Genomic DNA, 16,237 nt, shown 5'->3' on the forward strand with positions numbered 1-16,237 from the left:
TGCACTCTTACATCTAGATCAATTCATATCTGATGACATGTTTCGTTAATTTCACTCGTCTTTGAAAAGGCCTTCGATCGTATTGGTATACAAGTCATCCTAAGGCAACGCATGAAATGGAAGGTTGGACCTCGCATCTACAACTTTGTTGAATCCTTTCTTTCCAAACGCAAAATCAAAATTCTTATTTCTAATCTTTCCTTCCCACTCTACCTCTTGATAACGGTACTCCTCAGGGCTATCGGTTATTCTCTTCACCATAGCGTTTGACGAAATAAGCTCTATCCTGTCTAACTTCGCCAATATCCGGCATCAAACATATTCCGAAGACATTCTCCTATTTTCAAAATTTTTTGACCTCAACTCGACAGTTTCTACTTTCGAGGAAATTCTCTCCAGTATATCCTCGTGGTCCTCTTCCTCTGGCGCTTCCATTTTCTATACTAAATTCAAGTTACTACATATTTGTAAAAAATATAATTGTAGTCCTCCTAGGACTCTCAAGTTTCTTGGAATTGTATTAGACAGCAAGTAGTCATTTAAATACCATTGTCAGTATCTCAGAGATAGACTGATAACGAACTCAAACACTGTAAAATACCTGTCATTTAAACGTTCGTTCATTGGCCCCGCTTTACTGGTCAACGTTGTAAGAGCTCTTATGCTTTCTGAATCTACGCTCTTGAAATCTACGGTCATCATGCAAAAAATAATATAAACATGCTTGCGGCGCCATATCACACTGCTATTCGAATAGCGCTTCGGGCATTTCCCATAAAAAGCATTTTGGCGGAATCCGGGCTACTGTTCTTGAAAGACAACATGTGGTCACCCTCGACACCAATTTGACGCTTCGTAATGCTTCCTACTCAGCTGCCTCTCGTTACCGTCTTCCAAAATTACAATCGTCTATCTACAAATGCGCCATATTCGCCATAGAAAATAACTTACCACTAAGTAAACCTCGTAACCTCCCGTGGTTGATTTCAAAATAGACATTTATGCTCTGCGAAACCATAGCTCGATTCGAACAAGATAACTGGCGGTTTATTTTCACTGGCGGCTCCAAAGCAGTACACTACTTTTGCTGTCGAAAGAGAGAAATGAACCAATTTCTTACGCCCTCTTTTTCCCCTTCTGCTCCATCTTTACTGCTGAAGCTACTGCAATATTGCACGCTGTCCAACACGCTACTAAAAATACAGGAAAATACATGATTGTACCGATAGCCAATTTTGCTTTTACGCCACCAATCATTGCAATAACTAAATAAGATAAAGATAATATGGGTACCAAGCCACACCGGCATCGACGGCAATACCTACGCAGACAAAATGGCCAAAGGCACCGCTTTCAGCCCGACAGTCACATCCAGCCTCTTCATCAAGAGCGACATATTTTGCCTAGTTAGCCAAAAAAGACGCACCTAACTGGCTCTTGATTGGATAGATTACAACCATCATGACTCCAGAATCAACCCAACCCGGAACAAACCTCACTACCCTTCATCCATACCAACAAACAACCTCACACCTTTTATACGGCTCCGAATCGCACACACCATACTCACACATGCTCATCTACTAGAAAGGGCCGGACCAACCAATGTCCCTTCTCTAATGCTTCAACAAGCGTTCTCCATCTAATTGCTTTCTGCCCAGGACTCGATGCCAAAAGACAACAGAATTTCGTTGGAACTGACCCTACCTGAATTCTTATGAACCTATCTGAAAAAACATAAAAACAATGCATAGATTCCTAAAAGACGCCAACCGGATTTAAGCTGTTAATACTTCCCGGACTGCTGATAGCCTCTGATGCTAGTTCTGCATGACAACTCCAGTTGATATAATATAATAGTTATTAACATTGTATAAGCTTAATTTAAAACAAAATATTAAGACAATATTCCTATTATATATATGTAAAAAAATTCATCTAAACCGTATGTGTTTACATATACAAATGTATGTATGCACACATGAATACATATCTTGGAACAATGTATGTACGTAGATATCCCTATTCTCAGCAAAACAATGCATATTGGTATATACCAGTGGTCGCCAACCTTTTCAATGTGTTGAGCTACTTTCAAGATTTTGAAATAAACAGCGAGCTACTTGCACAAGCCAACATAAATTAAATAGTACACAGTTATATTCGACATACAATACATGTATTTATTTTACTAATATACGTTCTATATATAATAAACTTATGACTTATAGTGCTTATACTTATGCATAACTACATCCATGTTCACACCTATCAATCGTAACAAAATTTTTTGCAGTCATAATGGCAAATCACAAGCGACTTAAAAAAAAAAACAAAACAGTAATAGTATATTATTATATAAATAAAATATGGGCAGATAAAAAGAGCATATTTCATGAGAAGGTTGACATTCTGACTCATCGATAATTGTTTTAATATTTGCAGTATAATTTGATACAGTCATTCGAATACAGTTATCCAAATGTATATCTTTAAGCCGATTGGGGTATTTATTTTTAATAAATTTCATATTGGAAAAAGAAGATTCACACAAATAAGTTGAACTGAATAACGCTTTCACTTTCTACGCAACACGACATAAAACTGAATACTTATCTTTACTTACTAAAGTCCATATACATTTTGTATTTGAACCTAAAGATTTTAAAGTCAAGTCACTTTGAAAAGCAATCAGTTTCATTTCTGTCACAGCAATGTCTTCGCCAAAGTTGTTCGTAACACAAGTTGCAAACTGTGGTATATCAATGTCCATGAAGGGTGAAGCAACAAATTGCGTCACTAAAGCAATTTTGCTGAAATCCTTCAAACGATTTTTGAAGTTTTCCTTCAAGATAGAAACTATTTCCATATGATATTTACTGTCATAGGGCTCTATTAGATTTTTGGATATCTTTTCGGAAAGAATAGGAAAATGCTTAGTATCGCTGTTTTTTAGGTTTTGTTCCCAAAATTCAAGTTTTGTAATAAATGCATTTATATCAGAAATCATTTCCGCTAATTCTTTATCCCTGCCTTGAAGCTGCAAGTTAAGCTCATTTAATTTCTCTGTAATGTCCACAAGAAAACTAAAATCTCTGAGCCAAGTCGAATTTTCCAGTTCAGGAATCGGTTCATCGCGTTCTTTGAAAAATTGGAGTATAGCAGGCAGGACGTCATTGAAACGTTTGAGCACTCGTCCTCTGCTTAACTATCGCACTTCAGAGTGAAGAAGTAGCTCTCCGTATTGACAGTCAATTTCATCAGCCAAGGTTTTAAATAATCTTCTTTGTATTGCCTGAGCTCTAATCTTGTTCACAATTTTCACCACCAGTTTCATAACGTTGTTCAAGTTTAGAAAATTTCCACATAATGCTTGATGATGTATAATTCAGTGGTAACTAAGAAATTGTGGAAAACTTTCATCCTTATGACATAGCGCCACGAGCCCCTTATCACAACCCACCATATCTGGAGCACCGTCAGTTGTCAGGCCTACCATTTTTGATATTGGAATTTTCTCAGAAGAGATGAGATTTTTTAAATGAGAAAACAGCTCTAGCCCAGTAGTATGCCCTTGGAGTGGAATAAACTTCAAAAGATCTTCTTTAATTGTAAAATCACTAAAAGCCATCCTGACAAATATGGCCATCTGTGAGGTGTCAACTACATCTGTTGATTCATCCAGTTGCAGTGAAAAATAAATACAGTTATCTAAGTCACTTCTTAACTGTAAAAAAATATCATTGCTCATTACTTCTACTCGCCTCATCACTGTATTAGCAGAAAGTTGCAAAGATTTTATAGCAGACACTATTTCGTCTTTATTTCTAAAGATGGCGAATAAAGAATCTGCAGCTTCCAAAAATGCTTGTTTTATGATTTCCCCTTCTTTATAAGGTTTTTTCTTTTGTGCAATTATCTGGGAAACACGATAAAATGCTTCAGTTGCAGCCTTATTTTGTGTCGATTGTTTTCAAAAATATTGACTGTTGTCCAATTAACTGGATTTTTAAATGTTTCAGTTTTTCTTTTCTGGTGGCAGAATTTAACGGGAATGCCTTCTCAAAATACGAATGTACAGTTTTATGATGCCTCTCAATATTTCCTTTTTTAGGAACTGACACAGATGTATTACATAACAAACAAACACTTTTGCCTTTAACTGCTGTGAAGAAGTATTGTTCTTCCCATTCCGAATGGAAATGGTATGTCTTCGCCTTCTTACTACTGCTTGCCATAATGTTTCGAACTCTAACCCAACCGCTGCACGCAGAATGTTGATAATGCCGTTCAGTATTAAACTGAGCGCAATGTCGACGTGCATTGCGTATATATAAAGAAAAAAAATTCTCGAACACGATAATCGGTTCCAGCCGATCCTAGAACGGAGTCGCGGCTTCGCGTCGTGTTTGTCGGCGCGAAATCGCTTACCGCAGTGTTGCCGCTGTTTATCTATTCATTATGAAAATTTCTGAAATTTGCTAATACTGGTATGATTTTCAGACTTTTGGATTTTTTGCAACGTGAGCAGCGCGAGCTACCAGAATTGCCTTTGCGAGCTACCGGTAGCTCGCGATCGACGGGTTGGCGACCACTGGTATATACATATCTACATATGTATGTATGTACATATGACCGCAAACACTCACTTTATATGCGAATGTTTCCAAAAACTAGAATTGTGCCCATTTACATACGGAAACATTTGGAAGGGAAACATTTTGTTCAGTGGAGAAGGACGGCCGCGGAAGAGAGAAGAGTCTCCTGTACTGGCGAGACGCTTTGCTCTTCTTATTCGTGTTTCTTATCTTAAAGCAGTTTTTGACAGTTGCTTCATTCGTTTTCTTCTTTTGTGGAAGAAAGTTCTATGTTATGTGTTGGTTTTCAATCAAACGGAAGATAACAACGATGACAAACATCCGAACGCTGCTTGGGAAATGCACGATTATTTTTGCTAGTAAAGTAGGTATAATTTAAAATAGTTATGGGACATGTTTATGTTGAATTCTAATTTTTCCCCGCATTTCTAGATACTCAAGTTAATTTTAAGTTAATTATTTACATATGAAGTATTTTTAATTTATTTATTTACATATGAAGTATTTTTAATTTATTTATTTTATTCAAGTACAAGAATTTATAAATATATTTCAATAACAAAAACAACAAATTATTTATTTTTTAATCAGTTTGCATTTTTCATTCATATATTTAAGAAATTGTTGACGAACGTTTTCCGCTTTACATGCTAGCGGGTTGTGGAATATATTCGAACCAGAAGGTGCTAAAGTAGTAAACGTCAAAATGTTGCCGAAAACAATTTTGCCCGTGTGGCCGCGAATGAGACATGAAAAGAGAATTCCCAGTGTCTCCCTTCCAGATGTCTCCGTGTGTAAATCCGGAGATTCTAAGCCTAGTGACTACAAGAACAGAATGCATTCATAGGCGCTGCTCTAGCGGCCATGATTATTTACCCGTGACGGCGCAGAACAGTTTCAAATATTGTGAAGCAGAACAAAAACAAATTCATTGATAAGATCGAACTCAAATTTCTACGAGCAAATTATTTACTTTCATTCATAAAATGAGGCGCCTATATGCCAATTTTTCTCAATATTGAAAAAAGGGGAGATAATCGCGGGTAAATAATCATGGCCGCTACAGCTGCGCCTATGAATGTATTTTTTTCCAGTAGTTGCTAGGCTTTAGGCTAGAACTTATTTATTTGTTCCTTTGCAAACGAAATTTTTTTCACATTTCGTTTATCACATGGAATAATATATGTATGCATTTTATAGATAGTATAAAACTCTGAAATGTAAAATAAATAACAGAAAACTTCAAAGAAACGTATTTGCATATATGGGACAACTAAGTTTTATTGCATCTTTAATAAATATGGTGTTGCACGCATATATTTACCGAAGCAACATGACCTACCAGTGTTTTGGTATATTATTCTAATATTTGTATATCACTACATATTATAAAACAAAGTCGCTTTTTCTGTCCCTATGTCCCCGTATACGCTTAAATCTTTAAAACTACGCAACGGATTTTGATGCGGTTTTTTTTAAAGATAGATTGATTGAAGAGGAAGGTTTATATCTATATAATGTGAAGAAATATATAAAGGGGGCGTGGCAATCGGTCAAAATGTGGCAAAAAACATAATTTTTTTGTTTTCACGGCCATAAATCATAAACGAATCAACCAATTAAAATGAAACTTTCTTGAAGTTTAACTTTGAAATATTTACTTTCGTTCTGCATCAAAAAAAATAATTGATTTATTTGTTATTTAACCAAAATTGTTTAAACAAAAGCAGCTCTTTTTCCAAAAAAAGCTGTTTGTGTGTGTGTGTTCGCTGTCAACCGAATGAAGCAATAGGCGTTAAGCGATAATCTCACCACACCTCATTAATGTTGAATTACATCGTATGGTGACGTATGTATGTATGTATTTACGAATCGCTCGCATTATTTCATTTCGGACATATGTACATATGTATCTATGTATGTACTGAATTCCATGTAATTATATGTACATACAATTTTACAGCGAAATAAAACGCTATTTTCAGGTTCTATATTAGTAAATCGCACATAATTAAAATGCAGTTTTTGAATAGTTTTTATTGATTCGGAGCGCGTTTAGTTTGCTATCAATTCCTTACAATAACATTTTTTGTCATTTACTTTTTACGACAACTAATAGCTTATTTTCGAAGCGATTTCAACAAATGGGTACAACATTAATCCTTATCCAATTAAATACCTTAAATACATTGTTGTTTTCATATAGATCTATGTATATGGCTCTGTACAGCATATAATTAAAAACAATATTTTTCAAGATATTACATCAGTAGTTAGTAATTGAGATCTACCGGAAAAATTGCGTTAGCTGTTGCGTCATCCGGCATTGCCGCTACTCCTTTGGAAGGAGGCCGAACCGCACACTCTACATTCAAGCTCCCGCTGAAAATCGCAACCGATGATGATAATAGCGTCTGTAGTGTTTCTAGACAGAGCAATACAGGAAAATTGATGCGTGACTGCTCATTAATAGTCTGGGACGAAGCTATCATGTCAAACAAGACGTCTGTGGAAGCATTGGATAGGACAACACGCGATTTGCACAACAAAAATTCACCTATGGGTGGATGTACAATTCTGTTCTCAGGAGATTTCCGTCAAATCCTACCAGTTGTGACTCGAGGAACACGTGCTGACGAAATAAATGCTTCGCTAAAAAGATCCCACCTTTGGTCGCATGTCAATAAATTAGATCTTAAAACTAATATGAGGGTTTCGTCATCTTCACGTGAGAACAGGCTATTTCCAGAGATCCTGCTAAAAGTTGGCAATGGAGAATTAACACAAAGTGAGGGAAGGATTAACCTAGAAAACCTTTGTGTTTTGATAGACAACATCCAAGAGTTAGTCAACAATGTCTATCCAGACATTGATAACATAAGTTATAAGACAATATCTTGGTTTAAAGAAAGAGCTATTCTGTCACCAACTAACGAACAAGTAGATAAAGTAAATAACTTGATTATTTCAAAGATTGATGCGCCGACGAAAATATACTACTCGGTCGATACTGTTCTCGATTTGGAAGAAGCTGTTCAATTTCCTACAGAATTTCTAAATTCTTTGAAACCGTCTGGACTCCCTCCTCGCAAAATGGAGCTGAAAATAGGTTGTCCTGTTATTTTATTAAGAAACCTAAGTCCACCTAAACTTTGCAATGGCACGCGTTTGCTGGTAAAATCACTGAAAACTTTCATAATAGAGTGCACAATACTCACAGGATGTGGTACCGGAGAAGATGTATTGATTCCCCGAATCCCTCTGATACCATCGGATCTACCATTCCAATTTAAACGCTTACAATTTCCGGTAAAGACATCTTTTGCAATGACCTTAATAAATCTCAGGGTCAAACCTTCAACGTTGCAGGCTTAGATTTGAGTGTTGACTGTTTTTCACAAGGCCAACTGTATGTCGCTCTTTCAAGAGTAACCTCTAGAGAAAACATGTTTGTATTGTCTAATGACAAGAAGGCTATGAACGTTGTATATAAAGACATTCTGTAATATAGTATATTAATTGTTGTAAAAATAAAATAAATACATATTTAAAAATGCAAAAAGTGAATAAGCAAAAATGTAGGGTATGAATTTAGATATCCCAAAGATAGCAGGAAATCTTCATGCTATAAAGAAAGGAGAATGGTTTTACTCCAAATTTAACGCGTGCGGGCCACGGGCAATAATGAATAAGCCAAAACTACTGGATCGATTTTAATCATTTTTTCAGTGAGTGACATAGGGTATATATTTTATACCCGTGCGAAGCTGGGCGGGTTGCTAGTATAATATAAATATTAAAAGTGTATTGCGAATGTATGTGCGATGTTGATAGAAAATAAAGTTGTGTAAATGCCGACGGCATTTTGCAGTCATTTGAATGTGTTTAATTTCTATGTTTATGTGTTTATTCTTTGATTATTATATTGATATTTATATACAATATATAAACGTAAAAACTATTGTATATTTGTTATTTTTTGACAAAAAGAAAATAGGCATTGTTTTACATTTGTTTAAAATAAAATTGACCGACAGTATTTTGCAAGGCATTTGAATACGTTTTTATTTCTGTTCTGTAATTTTTCATTCACAGCCTATTGCAAGAGGTATACAACCATGGTTTGTATACAAGTTTTGATATTCAAAATAAATAAAAGAAAAATATTAACAATCCCAAGATATCCTCTATATTTACATATTTTATAGGATAAAAAGGCATATCGTATGTTACCGTAAGTATATTTGAATCAGTTACAAAATCTGTTTAAACTGTTTCTTATTACATACATATGTATGTATGTACATATATAAGTTAACACCAGTCGCGTTGCGGCCCCTAATACTTGCTGATACGGTCAAATTAGCCGAAATGCACAAATATGCTGACCAAACTGTCTGCGGAACTACCGGTGATGATTCTCACGAAACGCGGTCACGCGGCAAAGCAGGTGACAAGTCACTTAATATTAAGCATATTTTGAATATTTTAGTCAGTCTTAGTTGTAATGAGCTAGAGTTAGGCTTAAGTTAAAATAAAGAAGTGCGGAGCTCGCTCCGGCAAGGTTTTTAAAAACAATTTTCAACCAATGAAAATTTAATTGGCGCCCAACGTGGGGCCGACAGTGCGCTAATCCCGGTAAAAGAAACACGGACGTTAACAAAGTACTAGCGAATCATAAAAGAAGCTCTAGAAAGAGTCGTGTCGTACGAAATATATATACGTGCTATATATGTAAGTGTTAACGGCGGAACTGTCGGTCCCGGAAAAAGAAAAACGCGAGTGTAGAGAACGAGGCCCCGAGTAGCTGCAGGACGAACTGCAGAGGAAAAGGACGGCAACGGATGCCAAGCCGCTCTGCCCGCACCACAGGACCCCCGAACAAGAGGAGATGTCTCTGGCCCTAATTATATTAATGTAAGATTATACCTATATATACTTTTTTTTATATATATAAAAAATACTGTAAAATCAAAAACAGGTTATTCTTCACCCAAAACAAAAAATAACATAGTAAACAAAAAAAAAAAAACAAAAAAAAGGTTATTCTTATTCTTATTCAAAAACTAGATATATTTTAATAATTAATTAAAGAGGAAAAATTTTAATTACTATGTCAAACCCAAATACGCCCACCTGTTCTCGTCCAACCTCCCACCCAACCTACGCAAGACATGACTAGTGAACAACTGACCGCGACAATTACCCAAATAGTTAATAACGTTTTCCAATCAAAAGAACGACAACTGGTGCAGACAGCTCTAAACCCAAATGCGAACTTCTCTAATTCGCAGATCAAATGATTGATTCTTCATATAGAAAGAATTTACTAGACCTCGATAGAATTCCCGATGTGGTTCGCTGCCTTCACGAATTTTCAGGGAATCCAGGAGAGTTCAACTCTTGGAAAAAGGGAGTAGATCGTATCCTTCAGATCTACGAGCCAATTGCCGGCACCCCGAAGTATTACGGAATCTTAAGCGTAATTCTTAATAAAATTGTTGGTAACGCTGATGTTGGCATAGAATCGTATAACGCTCCATTAAATTGGAAAGCGATTTCCAAGTGCCTAACTCTGCACTACGCAGATAAAAGAGATCTTGGTACGCTAGAGTACCAAATGATGTCTCTAGTTCAAGGGCATGATAGTGTACAGGAATTCTATCAGCGGGTATATTCCCATTTATCGCTGATAATGAATAAAATCGGTTGCATGGAAAGGCGCTCGATACTTTTGTAAGAGGCCTTAAAGGCGACCTACCCAGATTACTAGGCATACGAGAACCGGCCGATTTTCCGCAAGCACTACATCTCTGTTTGAAGCTCGAAAATCAAAATTTTCGATACAATTATGCCTATAACACTCAAAGTGTTACCAGAAAATTCTGCAATCATTCACCGCAACTGCCTGTAAAAAAATCTAACCCTTCTTTTGTACGACAAACATTTTGTCCCCAACTGGCTCACATGCCACAACCACACACTAATTTTCCTCCATGGAAACAAAATCCTAGGCCATACATACATATAATACATTTCACCAACCACAATTTGCAACACCAAGACCTTTTGGCGCAAAGCCACTACCTAAGCCAGAACCAATGGACATTGACCAAAGTATGCGCACCAAAAACCTAAATTACATGAACCGACCAAGACCGAACGACATGACTGGTAAAAGACCACATCCTAACCAATTCCAAGAATCTCGTGAAATTCAACGAAGCTTTCATATAGGCAATCAACTACAAGAACAAGAAATGTACCAACCAGCTTTTCCAGACTCCGATGCATACGCAACACTAAAAAATTACACTCAAGCAAACAGTGACGTAAACACTGAGTTATTAGCAGGGTTGGGCGTTTACAACATTTTTTGGATTGTTTACACTTACATTGTAAACAATTGTAAATAATGGAAACAATTGTAAACGTTTACCAGTATATATCATTTCAACTTATATTGTAAACTATCAAGTCAAACAGATCGATTGTTGAACACAGCTGGTACCTTTATCGATAACAAAATTTTCGCACATGACTGACAGGTCAGAATTCTGCACATTTATTTATTTATTCTAACTCGTCGTCTTAAGTTGAAAAATGAGTGGTGCACCGCAAAGGCCAATTTGGAAAAATCTTAACTACAAACAAATAAAAAATGGCTGAAATTACTCAGCCCAGTGTTTGTTTTGTGGCCAAACATTGACAAACATTGCAACAGATCGACTGGTATCGCATAGGTAAGTGTAATTATATCAAAATCTTATACGCGCGTACAGTGAACAACCTATCATTTTTAGAAAACGATGATCACAGAAAAAGAATGCTGATGAAACTATAATTCTTGAAGTGGACGAAATCGACACCAGTGCAATGGGATTAAATGATTCCGCATATTCAGTAATGGACGGGTCAGCAAGTAGCACCCTTATTGATGCAGATAATATTTTATTTGATATCATATCATCAGAATCGCAGCCTTCAACAACTCCAGAAGCAACACCTTCAACAAGCTCCTCAAGTAATGCGATATGTTTTGAAGAACCTTGTGAAAAGCAGAAAAAGAAAAAAACAAAGTGACATTAAAAGTTATATGGACAATATGACTGCGAAGGAGGAGGACGAAATGACTTCGCTGCTCTCAAGTTTTTTTTAGGGCTGCAATATATCGTTTAATACGGTTGATTCTGCGCATTTCAGGGCTCTTGTGCGCAAGCTCAGGCCCTGCTATGAGCCTAAAATGCCTGGCAGAAAAGCACTTTCAACCACTCTGCTAGACAAGGAGTATTACAAACAAATACAATCCCCAAAAAATGATGTTGAGCGCAATTCAGTGCTATTGATTGATGGGTGGAAGAACGCGGCGAGTAATTCAAAAACAGTGGTTACAATGTTGCATAATGCCAACGGCACTAAAGTATTTCTAGAAAAATGGGACGTATCGGGAGAAAAAGAAAGTGCTGAAAAGCTTTGCGAAATCATAGATGAGTATATTAAAATAGCGAAAACCTTGTACGATACTGTAGCTTATGCGATTGTGTCGGATAATGCCGCAAACATGGTGCGCATGGGCAAGGATACAAACATTTGGCACAGTAATTGTAGTGCGCACGTTGCCAATCTCCTTTGTAAAAACTTGTTGGATAAAGATCTCGTGAGCAAAGTGACCACTGTCTTAACCCTAGAACACACACCCGGGTACAAATGTATCCACTTCAACTATGAAGTGTTGTAACCGCTATACCTCTACACCGCTAACTTCGGATCTAGGAAGATTATTTAGTTTTGAGTTCAAATTCAAAATTTGAACCAGATCGGACCATTGGTTCAGGAGCTACAGCCTTCCAAACACATTATATACGTAAACACACACCCGGGATACGTTTGTACCTCAATAGTAAAAATCCTCATAATAATCAAAAAAAAACATTTTTTATATTATTTTTTTATTTGAAAAATTAAAAATATTCATTTCACACATTATATTATTGACTTTTATTATAAAAATTATAAAAATGCATCTTATATCTAAGGAAAATCATGGCAAATAGAGCAATTTGTTGATGTGACCGAATGTTCAAGACACATTGGCTTCTTACATTTGGCGCACAGCTTTCTGGTTTTTCTACGGCGTTTTTCCTCTTGTGCGTAACATAAATAGCAAGATCCGGACACAGGTTTTGGCGTGCGCGCTGCGGCAGATGTTGATGCTGCTGTTGACACCATTGATTCCAGCGGTCGGTTGAAATATGCTTCAATAGCAATTTTAGTCGAAAAATTTCGCGTCACTTGACGATTTATGGCTCTGGCTTCAATAATGGGCATACACAATGCTTCAGCCAAGCTGCGTAGGATCTGCTTACGCTTGTTGTTTGTTCTCCAAGGCAACATAGGGTTATTCAAATCGTAGACAATGTAGGCTGCAAGAGCTGTAATGTCCAACATGTTGAAGAACATCGCTAGTGGCCATCGTTTTGTTTGGCTTTGTGTTGGATATTCCGCAAACATTTGGTCCATTCGATCAACACCACCTTTGGTACGATTATAATATTCAATTATTTCAGGTTTCCCACTGTCAGCTATTTCAGCATCATTATGCATGGTCGAAAGCAAAATTACTGCTTTATTTTTTTTGGGAACATAAGAGCATTGTCACATTATTTTTGAAGCCAAATGTCGTTGAACCAATTGTCCTGTTTTTGTTCTGCTTCATTTCTTGAGGAATATATGATTTGTTTTTGCGCAAAGTTCCAACGATCGTGAGTTTCCAGGTGAGAAGCAGATCTGCAACTGGCAAGGTCGTAAAAAAAATTGTCCATTGTAATGTTTCGGCCACTTCCTTGGTATTTGGCAGACAAATCCTTCACCACTCGTTCGCCTTGGTTCGTTTCCCTACCACTTTCTGCTTGGCCAGTATATATTTGTCCATGCAATGGATATGCATTTGTGGCATCGCAAATCCACCAAACCTTGACACCATATTTAGCAGGTTTTGACGGTATGTACTGCGTAAACCGTGTGCGTCCGCGGTAAGGAAATAATTGTTCATCAATCGTCAAGCATGAGCTGGGCTTGTAATGTGCAGCAAGATTATTGTTCATCATCGTCCACAACTCACTGATCGGTGCTGCTTTATCAGTTAGTAAGCGTGTTGCACGAGTGTTTTTATCGTCAAATCTTAGGAACCGCAATATCGAACAGAAACGGTTGACTCCCATTGTGGCGCGACACAAAGGATAGTTTTTGACGCTCCATAAATCTCGAACATGTTCTCCATTGCTATGGTTCGCACCAGTCATAATAAGTATGCCAAAAAATGCATACAGCTCTGTTATTGACACAGGCGTCCATGACTTAGGAGTTGTGTTTGGATGCGCATTGTTGTAAGCATTATAAGTTTCTTTTGCTAACTTATTTGTGTGGCGCATAATTATATCAGCCATTTCAACGTTCATGAAACATTTGAATGTTTGCTCTATTGACAACATTTCAGTGCATCTAGCTGGTCCAGAACGTTCTCTTATAATATTTTGTCTGAGTACCTGACGACTTACATTTGGTTCTTTCATCCACTCAGTACCATCACGTGCAACAAATTTTTCGCCACTAGCAGGTAATTCATTATTTTCTTCTACTTCTTCTTCTTCATCGTCTTCTTCATTATCCTCATAGTCCGCATAATCAGGTAATACTTCTGCGGCACTTTGCGAAACTTCAGCATCGTCATCAGCAATTTCAATGTCATTGAATTGAATTTCTTCTTCATCTTCTGAGTCAAAGTCATAGGGAGCGTCATCGTCACAAATTTCATCAAATAAAGATTGTATATATGATTCTCGCTGTTCCTCAGTTAGCCTGCATAATAAAAAAAATTAGTAATATATATGTTTACATTGTTGCTTATTTTACATTTTTTACCTTCTATATGCTGCACTTGATAAATATTCGTTTCTTCTTGAAGTCATTTCGTATCCAGTTATTTATAGTTTCAGTTATATTTATTTTCACTTATATTTTCACTTCTTACACTTTTGAGCACCAAAATAATAATGAAAATATCAACAGGCAGCATTTATAACAACACCTCGTGTGAAAACAACCCTTGCAGCTGCATATAAAATACAAAAACCAGTTATAGCAGTGTATTTGCTACCTACGTACCCATACCTTGCGCGACCTTTTTGCACATATCTTTTGAACCAGGTAGAATATTTCAATGAAATAAAAACCAAAATGTGTATTCGTTGTTACTCTACAAGTATATTATTATAAATTATATTATTTTGTTTTGCATTTATCAGGACAACAACAAAAACAAAAATCCACTGTTGCATGTCCTGACTTTATTTGCCCATATCGCTGGAACCAGTAGGAATATTCGAATGAAACAAAAGACAAAATACTTGTTATATATTAAAATATACATAAAAAAAAAAGCATAGAAAAAAGCATAGAATAAGCATTAAAAAAACCGCAAAATAAGTTCCCGGGTACAAACGTATCCCGGGTGTGTGTTTACGTGGTATTTCCTGGGTGTGTGTTCTAGGGTTAAAAGAATTTCGCCATCCGGACCTTGAAAAACGTGTTATATCCAATTTTTGTACCATTAATTAAGCTGCCAGCTGAAACACGTTGGTGCACTCATCGAGACTCCTTCGTTTGTTTAAAACAAAATTTACAAATAATGCGTTCAATTGTTGCGGAGACAGGCAGAGAAGGCAAAACAATTAAAGAGAAGGTAAAAAATTTGCTGTTTGATTATGAGTTCGAGGATGACGTTGGCAAAATGATTAGTATTCTGGACTCGATTTGCATATTATTGAATAAAGTGCAGAGCTCATCTTTATCTGTTGCTGATGCAGCCCATTTATGGCTCTCTCTGGAACTTCCGGCAGAAACTTCTAGAACTATATACGAACGACGTATTGAGCAAGCGCTTAATGTCTACTCCCTAGCAGGTTATTATTCGCATCCATATCATGACCGAAACAAGTTAGATCCTGATAAAACTGCAAAAGTAACGGATTTCCTTTTTAATACTATGAGTACAGAAGCTTTGCAGGAGCTTGACCAATTTCTGAACAGAAGATCCTACTTCGGCGTATTACAGTCAAAAAACTTGAGCGAAGATGTCGGTTTATATTGGAGAATGGCATCGCTAAAATATCCACATCTGGCAGAAACAGCTTTGAAATTAATCAATATACCCGCCTCTTCAGCGCAAATTGAACGCTTATTTTCGAATTGGAATTTTATTCATTCAGATTTGAGGAACAGACTCTCGTTTGCAAGGTCCAAAAAGCTACTTTTTATTTATTATCAAATGAAAATTGACCAAATCAATGAAGAATCGGACAATTAATAAAAATATTAGAATACTAAATATTAAAGCGTATTTTTTTATTATTTTTATTACAAGCTTGGAAAACTGTTTGAAAAATAGTGAAAATGCTTAATTAGTAGTAGATGGTTTCTTACTCATAAAAAAAGCAAAAAAAAAAAATGAATTGTTTACAATTGTTTACAAAAATGAATTGTTTACGTAAACAATTAGCTTGTGAACAATTACATTGTTTACATGTACGAAATTGCTGTAATCAATGTAAACAGTTTATAGGCCCAACCCTGGTTATTAG

General features: G+C 36.4%; 1 pseudogene; it reads left to right on the forward strand.

The window, feature by feature from the left end:
• The window catches only part of LOC128870059 (uncharacterized), a 66,951-nt pseudogene extending 50,988 nt beyond the window's left edge, over nucleotides 1–15,963 (forward strand).
• The last annotated feature ends 274 nt before the right edge of the window (nucleotides 15,964–16,237 follow it).

Source organism: Anastrepha ludens, chromosome X (assembly GCF_028408465.1).
Source record: "Anastrepha ludens isolate Willacy chromosome X, idAnaLude1.1, whole genome shotgun sequence".
In the NCBI taxonomy this organism is placed as follows: domain Eukaryota; kingdom Metazoa; phylum Arthropoda; class Insecta; order Diptera; family Tephritidae; genus Anastrepha; species Anastrepha ludens.